This window comes from Felis catus, chromosome X (assembly GCF_018350175.1).
Source record: "Felis catus isolate Fca126 chromosome X, F.catus_Fca126_mat1.0, whole genome shotgun sequence".
NCBI classification, from domain to species: domain Eukaryota; kingdom Metazoa; phylum Chordata; class Mammalia; order Carnivora; family Felidae; genus Felis; species Felis catus.
The window spans coordinates 6,982,573-6,997,847 of record NC_058386.1 but is presented as its reverse complement, the minus strand read 5'-3'; the positions used below and the strand labels follow the sequence as shown (position 1 = coordinate 6,997,847).

Sequence of the window (15,275 nt, the reverse complement as noted above, 5' to 3'; positions counted from 1 at the left end):
AGCAAGTCCCCAGAAGTCAGCCAGGAGCAACGTGCCTGTGACGTGTGCCGCCCACAGCTCTATGACTGGCTCTGGGATCCGCCAGGACCCCATCTAGGCCCTGAGGCTGCGCGGATTCCTATTTGACGGATGAGGGACACATCCCTCACCCAGCGCTTGCCTCTGCGCGGACCTGGGCTACCTTCACCAAGGGAACAGGAAAGAGCGCATGCGCTCCGGAACACGCACGACCCAAAACGGTGGATCTAAAGATACAGGGCCCTTTTCTGGAAATCCTTTATCCAAACAATAATGATGGGTTATTTTTATTATGTACTGTTTCTCATACATTAATCCCAGGCCTAGATTCTTGTAACTGCTTTACTGAGAGAGAGTTCAAATACCACAAAACTCACTCACATAAATATACAAGTGAATGACTTTTTAGTATATTCACAGAACTGTGGAACCATCACGTCCTAAACCTAGAAGAAACCTGGTAGCCGTGAGCAGTCACTGCCTGATCCCCTCCAGCCCTGGCCACCACTAACCTACCTCCTGTCTCTATGCATTTGCCCTTGGTGGATAGCTCACAGAAAAAGGATCCTACAGGGGCGCCTGGGCGTTTCAGGTGGTTAAGCGTCTGACTCTTGATTTTGACTCAGGTCATGATCTCACGGTTTGTGGGATAGAGCCCTCCATTGGGGTCTGTGCTGACAATGTGGAGTCGGCTGGGAATTCTCTCTCTCCCTGTCTCTCTGCCCCTCCCCTGCACTCTCTCTCTCTCTCAAATAAATGAACAATGGGGCGCCTGTGTGCTTCAGCCGGTTAAGCATCCAACTCCTGATTTTGGCTCAGGTCATGATCTCATGGTTCATGAGATCGAGCCCTGTGTCAGGCTCCGCACAGGTAGCATGGAGCCTGCTTGGGCTTCTCTCTCCCTCTTTCTTTGTTGCTCCCCCACTTGTGCTCTCTCTCTTTCTCTCATAATAAATAAATTTAAAAAATTAAACATTTAAACAAATAAAAAGAATTCTGCAACATGTGGCATTTTTAAAAACGTTTATTTATTTTAAGAGAGAGAAAAAGAGAGTGCACACTCAGGGGAGAGGCAGAGAGAGGAAGAAAGAATCCCAAGCTGGCTTTATGATGTCAGCACAGAGCTCCACTCAGGGCTCAAACTCATGAACCAAGAGATCATGACCTGAGACAAAATCAAGAGCCAGATACTTAACCAACTGAGCCACCCAGGCGCCCCGAGAAATCTTGGTCTTTAAATACTAAACCTAGTTTTTTCTATAGAGTAATAATAATCTCAGCAGCAATTAACCCTGCCTGCTTTCTCTACTAGTGCTTGGCAAACTATGGCCCATGAGTGAAATCCAGCCAGATGCGCCCCCCCCCCCACTGTTTTGTAAATAAAATGTTACTGCAATAGAACCACACCCACTTGTTTACAAATGGCTACAGAACAGCAATGAGTCGCCTGGCCCACAGAGCCAAGAATATTTACTACTTGGCTTGTTACAAAACAGTTTGCCAACCCCAGTTTTATACCAAAAAGCAATTATCTTTACAAACTGCTAGGAAAACCGGTGAACAAAGTTAACGTTTGTGAGACTATCTGTGTACAGTCTGAAAGTTCACTGCCTGACTGTTTGCCGCGGCCAACCTAACAGTTACTTACAAAGCCCCCACAAAGCAGTAGAGCAGTACATCTTTCCTCCGGGTTAAAAAACTGGGTACTAAGCAACTTACATGCTTCAGTTCTGCAAGTGAATGATAGTTGCCTCAAATTTCCGCTTAAATCTAAGGACGACGTTTGAACTCTCAGGTTAACCAAGCAATTATTCATTGTAAGTCAACACCATCAACGCAAGTAAACGACCACTTCTTAACCGAATGGATGGCTTCATATTTTTGTTAATAACTGGTTTCAAAAGTCTAGACAATTTTATCCCAACACAGTAACAGACACGTTGTAAATAAATTTCCACCTGCCCAAGATTACACGTTCAGCCAGGTACAGTCAAGGTGCAGGTGACATTCAGTGGAGAGCTTAGGTTTTTGACACGTCCTGTGCGAGAGGCCAAGGGGCTGTCCAGGTGGAGGGTCCGTGGGCAGCTGGCAGTGGGAGAAGAGCATCCAGGGAAAGGTGGCCCACCCATGGAGTGACCCCAAGCAGAAGATATTTAAAGATTTGAGGGGCAGGGTGCCTGGGTGGCTCAGTAGGTCAAGTGTCCAACTTCAGCTCAGGTCATGATCTTGTGGTTCATGGGTTCAAGCCCCGTGTCGGGCTCTGTACTGACTGCTCAGAGCCTGGAGCCTGCTTCCATTCTGTTTGTCTCTCTCTCTCTCTGCCCCTCCCTGGCTTGTGCATACACACTCACTCTCTCTCAGAAATAAATAAAACTTAAAAAAAAAAAAAAAAACCAGGGGGCTGGGGAGACTGAAGGAGGCTGCCCGGACAGAAGACAGAGTCACGGGCAGATAACCACAGAGACGGAACCCTGGATCCCCAACAATTAGAGCGCTGGTGAAAGAGGGCACCAGGTAAACCACAGGAGATAAAGGAGAAAGGGTGAGCATCGCAGCAGCCTCCACCACCGAAGTTCACACTGACGAGGACGGCCGGCGACCCTGCCCGTGCGGGGAAAGCCCCCAGGGGAAGCTGACCAACGCTCCGGCTGGGGTCACTACCAGAGCCCGCGGCACTGTGGTGGCCGCGGTGGTGGGTCAAGACCAGCACCTGTCCCCCAAAACAGGGACCCAGAGGCTGCAGATGCAGATGGTAACTTGGGTCTGTACCCAGCGAACTATTGCCTGAATTCCATTAGGTAAATGCTTTGGTGGCATGAGTGCAAAAAAAAAGCCATCTGCGTTCAGAGTTTGTACTTATTCTTTCAGTAAGCATCTACAGAGCAAGTACTATGCACAAAAACCGCTAGATACTGGACAGTGCGTCTTGCAAGATGTAGCTCCCGCCTCGAAGACATTTCTAGGCTTAGAGGCCAATGCTTCTCAACCTGTAATGTGCACACAAGTCTCCCAGGGTTTATTTAAAATGCAGATCTGGGCGTGGCTGGGTGGCTCAGTCAGTTAAGCATCCAACTCCTGATTTCAGCTCATGTCGTGATCCCACAGTTTGTGAGTTTGAGCCCTGCATCAAGCTCTGCACTGGCAGTGTGGAGCCTGGTTGGGATTCTGTCTCTCTCTCTCTCCCCCCCCCCCCCCCCCCCCCCCCCCCCGTCTCTGCCCCTCTTCTGCTCATGCCCTCTCTCTCAAAATAGATAAATAAAACCTAAAAAAAGTGTTTTTTAAATGCAGATCTGATTCAGCAGGTCCTGGGTGGGGCCTGAACTTCTGCGTCTCTAAGACCATCCTTAACAAGCTCCCAGGAGAGGAGACGATGCTTTGAGTTGCAGTGTAGAGATACAGGGACAGATAAATGAAGTACCAGACGAGTGAGAAGTCGGCTTGCCCTCTATGGTGTGGATGGACCCTCCAGGAACATTTTCACAGAGCCCATGGCATTTGGTGCAGCCTTGAAGGACGCGCTTTTTGGAGACTCATCACAACACACAAGGGCCAGGTACCATACAAGTTTTTTTAAGTTTATTTATTTATTTAAAGGAAGAGAGAGAAACCCAAGCCGGCTCTGCACTGACAGTGCAGAGCCCAACACGGGACTCAAACACACGAACCATGAAATCATGACCTGAACTGAAGCCAGGAGTCGTCACTTAATGGACTGAGCCACCCAGGCGCCCCCGAATCACACATTCTAAAGGGGTTAAAATGGTGAGTTTTGTGTCAGACACATTTAGCATACTAAAAGTCACACATTCTTCTGTATCTACAAGAAAAGATCCTGACTCCACGATAAGAGTGAACATAAGCGTCCTCCCTACAGTGATTCCCTTTGAATTGCAGTGAAAGAGAACGTCTTTAGGCAAAACCACCGTGACTAATGACCTGCAGAGTCTCAGGACAGTTGTTAAGGCAGCAGGCCCTGGAGGGGACACGTCACCGGTGTCTGGCTCAGCCACCACTTGGTGGGTTTCTCCGCGTCATCCCCACAAACCCTTCTATGGACAAGTTGTGCGAGACTCCCGTAAAGCCCCGTCATGTCCTCCGGCTTCGCCACGGAGACGAACACCATGTTACTTCCTCTCATCCGTAAAGACTTTTCCAGTTTCCCCTCTATAAAGGAAGACTGCATTCCAAAGCCTCCTTCAGCCTCGCCCTAACGCACTCCACCTACACTGGGTTTGGGAGATAAAGTAGCTGGGGCTTTACCCTCCCCCCTGCACCCCCGCCCTTGGCTTCCTCCCCAAGACAAAGTTTCTCTTTGATATTTATTGTGCTCTTGGGGGAAGAAGCTGTAAAAGAAAAAGCAGCTTTGAAAACCTGCATTCTATCCCCCCCCCAACATCTCACAGCAGGTGGGATTAATTAGGCTTCAACTTGGCGAAGAACAAACCTGAAGTCGGTGCTACCCGCACAGGATAAGGACTCTGCCTGCCCGCACGTGACAGTGTATCCAAACCCAACGCTGATGGGCATTCTGTCCCCAGGGCCACACGCTACAAAGGACCGTGCTTGGCACTGTTAACCAGTAGGGGCGACCACCTACGTGTACAGAGGGTGGGAGCCACCAGCAGGGCAGTTCCGGCCAAGGTCACCTGCTCCAACCCAGGAGAGTCCCCCGCACAACGGGAGGCGGGCAGAGACAAACCCTGCCGTGCCCACGATGCGGGCCCACGTGGCACGCACTTCACACGTACAGAACGGGAGTCCCGAGCGCCCACGCCTGTCCACGTATTCCACCCGGAGTCACTAACTGGCATTCCGTACGGCAAACCCACGCTCACCGCCCCAATGAAGTGAGATGTCACGTGACATAAAGAAGGCCTTACTCTTCTTATAGGAATATGTTGTTTGGAAACAGCAGTGGGGAGAAACAGTTAACGCAAGCCCTTATTTTTTATCATTTATTTATTTTGAGAGCAAGCGGGCGAGCATCAACGGGGAAGGGTCACAGAGAGAGAGAGAGGCAGAGAATCCAAAGCAGGCTCTATGCTGGCAGGTCAGAGCCTGACACAGGGCTCGAACCCACAAACCGTGCAATCACGACCTGAGCCAAAGTCAGACACTGAAACGACTGAGTCACCTAAACGCCGAGAGTCATTTTGGAACAAAGTTTTCATACTTCTTGGAACGGACGTTACAGATGATCGGGAATGAAGACCCACAGAGGCAAAAGAATCGGGTCTGGGAGTGGACCAGACGTACACTGAAAGGAATCGCGTCCAATGCAGGGGGCAGCACGAGGGGCAACGTTCACCTCTGTCTCGGGGGCGGAAATGCAGTTTCACAAATGGGAAGGGCCATGAACACCACTTGAAAGGAGGTGCATGTTTCGGGGAGGACATCCCAAAGTCGGGTCTTGACGTGAAGACAGGGGCACGGGCAGGAAGCGTGTCACAGGAATGTCAGCCTGGCAGGGTGTAAAGCTCTCACAAGAGGGCGTTTGAAGATAAGGGCAGAAGGGAGAAGGTTAGGAACTTGACCTTGAATCAGAATCTGGGACAATATCCTGTAGGCAGTGAAGGCGCAGAGAAAGCAGGCATGGAAGTAGGGAAATGACAGTATTCACGCAAGTATTTGTGGAAGATGAACCTTGCAGGCACAACACGTGAAATCAATTTCTGCCCAAGAACAAGGTGGCGATGACGAAGATCCTCACCTCCATCTTGGCGCTGGACAGAAATGAGGGCTCAAAACGACACAGGGCAGAGAACAGGAACGTGGGCAAGGACTCTAGACACTGTGAGGGAGGACCTCACGATGTGGTCACAGATGGACACAATGGGCCAAAGGAAAGAAGCCAGTGGTGCGGAGGTGTTGTGCTCGAGTGATTCAGAAAATCACGATGGCCAGAGATCACAAGGAAAGGAGGAAAACGACACGGAGTCTAATATCCTATTTCAAAGGCCACGAATCACGCGTGCAACTTATCAGTTCTACCTCAAGAACGGTCCAGACAACAGGAACTGCATGACAAAGCAATGCCTTTTGTTAGACGGGGCAATCCCTGATGTCACCGCTTCAGGCTGCTTAATTTCAGTATTTTACTCATTCTCCCAGAACCAAAAAGCTTCGGAAAGGAAACCTGACTCATCCAGGGGAAGTATCAAGTAGTGAAATAACCTGAATGTGTATCTCTGGTAACAGACAAGCCCATTGAAAACTGGAAACTTCCACCGAAACGTGTTGGAGACTCGAACAAGTAATAATTGCCGGCCCCCCGTGACGAGAGAAGCCACACAATCCAGGCAGCCCAGCTTCTAGAAGGCTGTTCGGGGGCGCCTGGGTGGCGCAGTCGGTTAAGCGTCCGACTTCAGCCAGGTCACGATCTCGCGGTCCGTGAGTTCGAGCCCCGCGTCGGGCTCTGGGCTGATGGCTCGGAGCCTGGAGCCTGTTTCCGATTCTGTGTCTCCCTCTCTCTCTGCCCCTCCCCCGTTCATGCTCTGTCTCTCTCTGTCCCAAAAATAAATAAACGTCGAAAAAAAATTAAAAAAAAAAAAAAAAAAAAAAGAAGGCTGTTCGGCATCTCGGGACCGACCGGCACCCTCTCCACGGCCAATATGCCCGAGAGAAAGGTCAACTCGGGTGCAGGGGTGGTGAGGGAGCCCCAGAGGAGACACGCAAGTTGTCAGCTAAAACCTGCACCAGCAAAAGTGGAAATGGAGCAAAACCTCTTCAAACAAACAAACAAAAAAAGGGCAAACAAATGGGAAAACAGGCTGAAGGGACTGACCAAGAAACTACAGATCTACCTGAGGAAACAGAGGAACTAAAGCTTCAGGAGAGCCTTACTGGTGGGTCCTGTCTCCTTACAGAATCCAGAGGGGACTTTCATCGCTATTTTGGAAATGTAAGCTTTTTACTAAGTCTGGGAATACTTTTAAGGAGGGAATCTCACCTCATCCGAGTTAAGTGTAACTTTTTTTTTTTTAAGAGGCAAAATCCTTCGCTGGTTATGTATTTTTTAGTACAACCAGGAAAGAGCAAGATATGGAATCCCAGGAGGCTCTGGCTGTCTGGGTCAGCTTAACATTCCACGGGTCAGGGGAGCAGTTTTTACAGCCGACAGTACAAAGCATGCTACGTGGCAATCTGGAGGCACGGTCGTGTATTTCGTGTGTCTCGAACACTGAACGTTACCTGTCTCCCCACAATTCCTCAAGAAAACCATTCCCTGATCTTGGCGCGCTCAGTTCCTGAGCATGCTGGCTCAGTTTCCCTAAACACTTTGGTTGTGTGCCGTGAAAAACCTGGAAGTTTGAACAAGTCGTGTTTAGGGTGTTAAATTGTGAATTGTGAATGAGGTGGGGAGCGCTGTGATTGAGCAGATTATCGACACACAAGATACTGATACTTATCTCTTCCTAAGGAAAATCTGCCTCCACATTTCAAGCTGTAAAGTCACCGGAATAACGGTTTACATAAGAGTGGCAGACTACATCTTTTTAGGTCTTTGGTATCTGTGTTAAAAACTGTACAAAATGAGGGGCATCTGGGTGGCTCAGTCGGTTAAGCGTCCGACTCTTGATTTCAGCTCAGGTTACGATCTCACTATTTGTGATTTCAAGCCCCATGTCCGGTTCTGTGCTGACACTGTGGAGCCTACTTGGGATGCTCTCTCTCTTTCTCAAAATAAACAAATAAACTTCAAAACAATCTAGACAAAATGAAATGTCTGTGTACCGATCATCAAACCACCAAGGAAATCTCAATTGTGGAAAGAAAAAAAAAAAAAACCTCTTTTTTTTTCTTCTCATGGTTGACAACCAAAATCAAAAAGCAAGAGAAAAGACAAAACGATGCCCCCCTAAAACTAACAAAAGAAACCACAACCCACCTCCTGGGCTTTGGTCTCCCGGTGAGCGAGTTGGTGTTTACTCGGAGGCATTTAAGAACGCGAAGGCTCGCTCTATTTATTCTAACACGTTCCTTTCAGCCTCCCTAAAAGGAGAGCTGGTCACGTGAGACCCCATAAAAAGAAAGGCAAATGTGGCCTGCACAAAGGGACCAAGGCAGGTTAAGGGCCAGGGCCCGGCCGACGAGATATATAAAAGGAAGACACGCCTGGGTGACGAGCTCGTGCGCGGAGGGGGAATGTGGCCAACAAAAGCGTCAAGGCGGAAGTCCCACGGAAGAGGAGGACAAGATCTGGAGGCTGCACCGGACAGCCAGAGACGGAAACCGAAATCTGGAGGACGGCTCAAGCACAGTCGGCAGAGGGGGGGCTCCGCATCAGGCGGTCGGGAGTACAGCGCAGAAGCCAGGCCAGCCGCGCCAGGAGCCAAAGGAGAAGCGCTCCTCCCGAGCCCGGGCCCGGCTGCCCGCCTGCGGCCGGAAGAGGCCCGAGCGGGGCCTCCTCTCTACGGGGCAAAGGTCCGGGACGGGAGGACTCTGCAAAGCCCTCATCACCACATCGCCCCTGCGTCCCAGGAACAGGGGCCTACGTAGGCACGTAAGGGACGGCTTCCGGAAAGCCACATCCAAGGAGCATCTGCTAAACACCGTCAGGTGTCAGGGAGGGTTCAGGCCAGAAGGGACACGAAGACTTCCGGCTCTCACGTTGCCGGTTAGCAACGTGCCGCCTCGGCTCTAGCTCTGCCCTCCGCGGCCTCCCCTGAAGATCCCGCAGAGGGGCCCTGTGCCCGCTTCTCCTTGCCGCAGGCACCAGTCAGGACCGTCGGCAGAGGGCACGGGAGGGACACCAGAAGGGGACTCCGTCACCCTTTCCACTTGCGGCCTGCCTTCCTCTGTACCTGCTCCCGTGAGGCGGCAGTCACGTGGGCACGGCATCAGGCGGATGCGGCCATCACGTGGGTGCACCCGTCACGTGGGAGAGGCCGGCACGTGGGCATGGCACTCACGAGGTGCCACACTCACGTGGCCGTGAAAAATCACGTGGGCACGTCGTCACGCGGACACGGCGGAGACCTGGGCGTGGCGCCGTGATGCAGCGTGGCAGTCACGTGGACGTGGCACTCACTGGGGCTTGGCGTCACGTGGACTAGGGTCACGTGGGCAAGGCAGTCAATGGCCGCGACCGTCCACGGGAGTGGAAGTCACGAGGACAAGGCAGCTGATGGACACAGCAGTCACGTGGGTGTGGCAGTCATGTGAGCACGGCAGTTAATGGGCAAGGCAGTCGCCTGGCGTGACAGCGAATGGGCGTGGCAGTCGAGGGACACGTCAGTCACGTGGGCGTGGCAGTCACGTGAGCATGGTAGTTATGGGGGCGGCAGTCACGTGGGTGCGGCATCACGCGGAGGTAGAAGCGAACAGGTGCGGCAGTCACGGGAGCATGGAAGTCATTGGAGGAGCAAAAGTCACATGGGTGAGGCGGTTAATGGGCATGGCAGTCACGCAGGCATGGCAGTAATTTAGACTCAGCAGTTAATGGGTGTGCCAGTCACATGGGCCCAGCATCAGACCGACGTGACCGTAAATGAGCACAGCACTCACGTGGACAGGTCAGGCAGTCACATGAATGTGATAGTCACATGGGCTCATTAGTTCACGGGTGTGGCAGTCACAGGGACTCGACAGTTAATGGGCGCGGCAGTCAAGAGGAAAGGCAGTCATGTGGGCATGGCTTGACACATGTTAATGGACGTGGCAGTCACGTGGGCATAACAGTCATGTGGCCATTAGGCCGACCCGCCAGTCACATGGGCGTTGAGTCACGTGGGCACAGCAGTCACATGAGCACAGCAGTCACATGAGCACAGTAGCTATGGGCGTGGCAGTCACATGGGCAGGGCGTCAAAGGGACCCAACCCTTAATGGGCAAGGGAATTACATGGGCGAGGCCTTTGTGTCCACCCTCCAGTCACGTGAGGGTGACAGTCACGTGGGCATGACCGTTTGGGGGCATGGCTTTCATGTGGGTGTGGCCATTATGCCCACACGCAAGTCACATGGGCGTGGCAATCATGTGGATGGGGTCGTCACGTGCCCAGTTATGGGCATGGCAGTCAGGGACGCGTCAGTCACGTGGTCACAGCAGTCACATGGGTGTGGCAGGTATGACCGCGCGCCAGTCATGTGGGCGTGGCAGTCACGTGAGCATGACAGTGATGGGCGTGGCAGTCACGCAAAGGCGTCAAAGGGCGCGGCGCTCACGTGGGCAGGGCAGTCACATGGCTGGCCGGTCACATGGCACAATAGTCACCATCGCCACATTAATGGGCGCGGCAGTCCCCCGCGCGTGGCAGTCACCTGGCGTGCCCAGCAGCGCAGTAGCTTCCGGGCACCTTCTGCGGATACGCTGGGGGGCGGGGGCGGCTTCTCGGCGAGTTTTAGCAGCGTCACCCCAGTGCCTTCCCCAGAGGCTTCTCCACCGGCACGCCAGCCGGCTCCGGCAGCACCCTTGCCCCGCTCCCTGCTGAGCCTCGAAGGCAGCCGGGGGCAGCCTCCCGCCCGCCTGCTGCTCTGCGACTCCGTTGAGTTTCGCCCCTGCCGGGGGTACGCGGTCACACGCGCCCCCACGGAGGCCTGACTCCCGGCGGGAGGGTTGGGCTACTTCTAAGGTCTTCTTCCTTCGCTCACCCGCCTCAGCCCCGGGGGTGGTGGCTGCTCCTCATAGCCCCGGTTCTGCATTTACAAGCCTCTTTGCTTGTCAATTCGAGTAATTATCCGTTAAGAGGTAATAATTTTTTTTGTGGGGGGGGAGCAAACCTTTCCGTAAAGAGCCGCAGGGCGAGCAGTGTTTCAGTTTAGGCTTCGTGGGCCTCGCAGCCTACAGCCAGCGCTCGACTCTGTGCAACCGACAAGACAAAGAACGCTGTGTTGTATGTCGCCGGTCTGCCGAATCCTGCTTTATATGAAGCATTTCCTGTCCAAATTACTGAGCGGTTTGTCTCCTCTCCGGACACGGACAGATATAAATTCCCCGTGGCAAGTGCAGTAACAGACACCCGCGGGGCCCAAGCAGCAAAATTATATTACGGGCCGGCTAGGGAGCAAGGAGATGATGAGCATCAGCGAAGGATTAAAAGAGGTGGGAGTGTGGGACTCTTGCTCTCAGGATTGTGAGTTCGAGCCCCACACTGGGTGTAGAGATTACTTAAAAAAATAAAACGTTTAGGGGCGCCTGGGTGGCTCAGTGGTTAAGCGTCTCACTCTTGATTCTGGCTCAGGTCATAATCTTGTGGTTTGTGAGTTCGAGATCCACATCGCGCTCCGCACTGACAGCGCAGAGCCTGCTTGGGATTCTCTCTTTCTCCCTCTGCCCTTCTCCGCTTTTCGTGCTCTCTCTCAAAATAAATAAACTAAAAAAAAAAAAAAAAAAAAAAAAGCCTTGACTCCTCCATTTACTTAGTCAACTTAAAGTCACTCACTTTTGTCTGTTTTGTCACCTAAAAAAAATATTTTGTAAACTCTAAAGTATTACACAAGCATATTCACAAATTATTTCACTTACCATTTGTTGGTGTAACAAGTGGAACTACCTGGCTAGGCTTCAGTGACCTAATGATCCTATTCTTGATTTTTTTTTAAGTGTTTATTTTGAGAGAGTGAGTGAGAGAAAACATGGGTGGGGGAGGAGCGGAGAGAGAGGGAGACAGAATCCTAAGCAGGCTCTGCACTGTTAGTGCAGAATCCAACGTGGGGCTTGAACCCACAAACCTTGAGATCATGACCTGAGCTGAAATCAAGAGTCCCAAGCTCAACTGACTGAACCACCCAGGCACCCCCCATTCTTGATTTTAACACTAGGAAATAAGGCTGAAGTGGTCAGGGAGAATGCTTCATTTACAATGCTCCAAGCTATTTATTTAGGTACAATAGTTTCTAAGTCCTTTCCTGAGGCTGTTTGAAAAAGAAAAAAAAAAAATCCCAAAGCTCAGTTATCCTAGATGCTATTGTTTAAACCTAACTTAAAGTTTCCTTTTTCCATTATTTAGCTATAATAGCATCACAGAAAACTTAAGTAGACAAAGCCACAGTATATAAATGATATTTTACAAAAATTTAGCCTAAGTGGATTATGTAGAAACCAGACCACAGTTCCCCCTTTTAAAAAAGCATGATTTACATGATAAATTCTCAAGATACAAATACTTGAAAATACTTGTGGTTTAAATACCACAGATTTGCAGTCAAGCAAAGGGAAAAAAAGAACACGAATTTCCCCAGGTGGCCCTTTGAACGGATTCAATAAGTAAAAGGTGTTTCCAACTTAGGCGTCAGTAGTGGGTCCTCTTGGTTAAAATGGGAACTACATTTTCCAGAATCTCCGTCTCTGTATGGTTCTGCATTAGAATGAACCTGCCCAACTATGGGAGGCAGAAGCGATACAGCAGCACTATTCTCTACTGGTGACAAGGTCTCTACAAGGTCACAGTCAGCAAGGGACGGCTGCAGAGGGGCCCAGGAGGCCCCAGGACGTCTTCACAGGCCACTGCTCCACACTGGGGCCGCGAGACCAGTGGCCCGCCAGGGGATGCCTGGCCACACCGAGGGGCCTGCCTCCCTCAGTCTTCCCAAGCCGGGTGGACATGGGTTGTCAGAGGCCTTCCTGCTGCCCAACATGCCCCCTGAGGACGTTCTCCCACAATTCCGTGAGCTCTAGTTCCTTTAATATGTCTTCATCATCTGTGCGGCTCCCAAAGCCTACGTTCCCTGTCGCCCCCTAGCGCCCTCAGGCAGGAAAAGGAGGGTGTGCCCCAGGGTGCACAGTTGCTCGGTGACGCGCACAGGAGCACAGGGTGCCTGAAAGGAAAACGGGGTCACCTGCAGCTCTTCGACGGTGCTAAACACATGCGCCACAATCTACTCTCTTAACTGTGTTTAAGGCGCGGAGCGCCTGGGTGGCTCAGCTGCTTAAGTGTTAGACTTCAGCTCAGGTCATGATCTCACGGTTGATGAGTCAAGCCCTGTGTCTGGGTGTCTGCTATCAGCATGGAGCCTGCTTCGAATCCTCTATCCTCTCTCTCTGCCCCTCCCCCACTGGTTCTCTCTCAATTTAAATTAAAAATTTAAAAAAGCCCGTGTTTAAAGTGCACAGTTCAGTAGCGTTAAGTATAAACACATCGTGTATACCCCATCTCTAAAACTTCATCCTGTACAACTGACCCTATATCCGAACAATGCCCCAGTCCCCTTCTCGCCAGCCCCCCTGCCCCCCAGCAATCACCATTCTTCTTTCTTTCCAGGAACCCGACTGCTCTAGACACCTTACATAAGTGGAATCATACGGTATTTGTCCTTTCGCCTGGTTATAGCTCTCAAGGTCCATCCATGCCACAGCACATGATGCATAGCAGCCTTCCCTTTTAAAGCTCAATAATATTCCCTGTACATATATGCCTTTTCTTTATTTTTTCTCAATGTTTATTTTTAAGAAAGAGACAGAGAGAGAGAGAGAGAGAGCGTGCACAAGCGGGGGAGGGGCAACGAGAGCGAGGGAGAGAAAGAGAATCCCAATCAAGCTCTGTGCAGTCAGCGGAGAGCCCAATGCGGGGCTCGAACTCACGAACCGTGAGATCATGACCTGAGCCAAAGTCGGTCGGTCGCTCAACCGACAGCCACCCAGGGGCCCCTTCTTTATTCTTTCACCTGTCAGTGGACACGTGGGCTGCTTCAACGCCTGCAAGTCCTGTAGGCTACATGGATGTGACCACGTGGGATCAATGTGACCACGTGGGAAACCACACTGCATAACCTATACCTCATCAGTGTGACTGTACATTACCCAACGGGCCCATACCACAATGTCCACACCAGCATCATCAATGACACCTAAGACCCCAGAACAACCCAGATGTCCAAAAAGTAAACTATGGGACGGCTCATGGTGGAATATCACGTCACACTTCTCTACCTCTGACACTGGGGCTGGGTAATTCTTTGTTGTGGGGGGTCGTGCTGGGCGCAAAATGTTTACTAGCAGTATCCCTGCTCTCCACCTACTAGATGCCAGGACCATCCGTCACCCCAATTTGTAACAAGTAAAAATGTCTCCAGATATTACCGAATGTCCCCTAGGGGACCCCCCAAAAAAATCACCCTTAGTTCAGAGCCACTGTTCTAGAGAAAGGATTAAGTATCCGGGACAACCAGGCCAGCTCTCGTGAACATCCACACAAAAAGCAAGACACCGCCTAAATCCCATTTTCACGCCTGCCCCGAAAACCCCATCCACCATGGTGAGAAGCAGACAGCCTCACAGGGACAGGCTCTCTGGTCACTGGCAGCCGCGCACAAGGCCCATCGGGCCAGGTGGAGCCACCGTGTTTAATGAGGCCCATCATTACCATGCAAAGCAGGCCTTGTTGTTCTGGGCACCACGGGTCCTGTCCCAACATCACACACCCGCAACTAAGAAGCCTTTGTTCTTTCTCCCCACAGAAAATGGTCTTTCTTGTCTGCGGGCTTTGCTGGCCAGGTCCCCTCCATTCAGGCCGCCGCCCCCATCATGGACATGCACGCACTGTACCTGGCTCGCTCCCGTTGGACGCCACACAAGCCTCCTCCTGCCTCCGCCGCGGGACTGGCGGCCCTCCTCCTGGCCTCTCCGACACCCGGGCTGCACCGCCAACCACTGCTCTGAACCCTGTTGATGGTCCTCTGCCTCTGCTTCTAGCCCCGTGGCGGGACTAGCCCGTCTTTGAGAACAAAGCCCAGGTGGCATCTTTGCTTAGTCCCTCCTATACCAATGTCTGTTGCAAGGCAGGAGGCAACACTGTGGAAGGGGCGAACAGAGGAAGGGAACCAGTGAAGATGGCCAGGTTTTTGTCTCAAGCCCTGCCTTCATCCTAAGGACCGTGGGAGGAAAACCCCACTACAGTCCTTTTTTTTTTTTTTTTTTTAACATTTATTCATTTTTGAGCCACAGAGACAGCATGAGCAGAGGAGGGGCAGAGAGAGGGAGACACAGAATCCAAAGCAGGCTCCAAGCTCCAAACTGTCGGCACAGAGCCCGACACAGGGCTCCACATCACAGACGGCGAATCACAAGGACTCTGAAGTTGGGTGCTTAACCCAGGTGTCCCCAGTCCTGGTCTTTCAAGTCAGTCTTAGAAATCTCAAGACTGGTTGGGGCAAAACCACCCCAAGCATATATGTATGTATGCATGCACATATATTCTAATTTATTAATTTATTTAAAGTTTATTGAGAGAGTCAGAGAGAGCACAGAGGGAGGGGCAGAGAGAGAGAGAGAAAGAAAGAGACAGAGAGACAGAGAGAGAATCCCAAGCAGGCTATAC

The 15,275-nt window shown here is 51.5% G+C and overlaps 1 protein-coding gene across 3 annotated transcripts in view; it reads right to left on the bottom strand.

Annotated features, from left to right (window-relative positions):
• SHROOM2 (shroom family member 2) overlaps positions 1–15,275 on the bottom strand; it is a 157,579-nt gene that overhangs the window by 83,444 nt on the left and 58,860 nt on the right. The window lies entirely within an intron of this gene.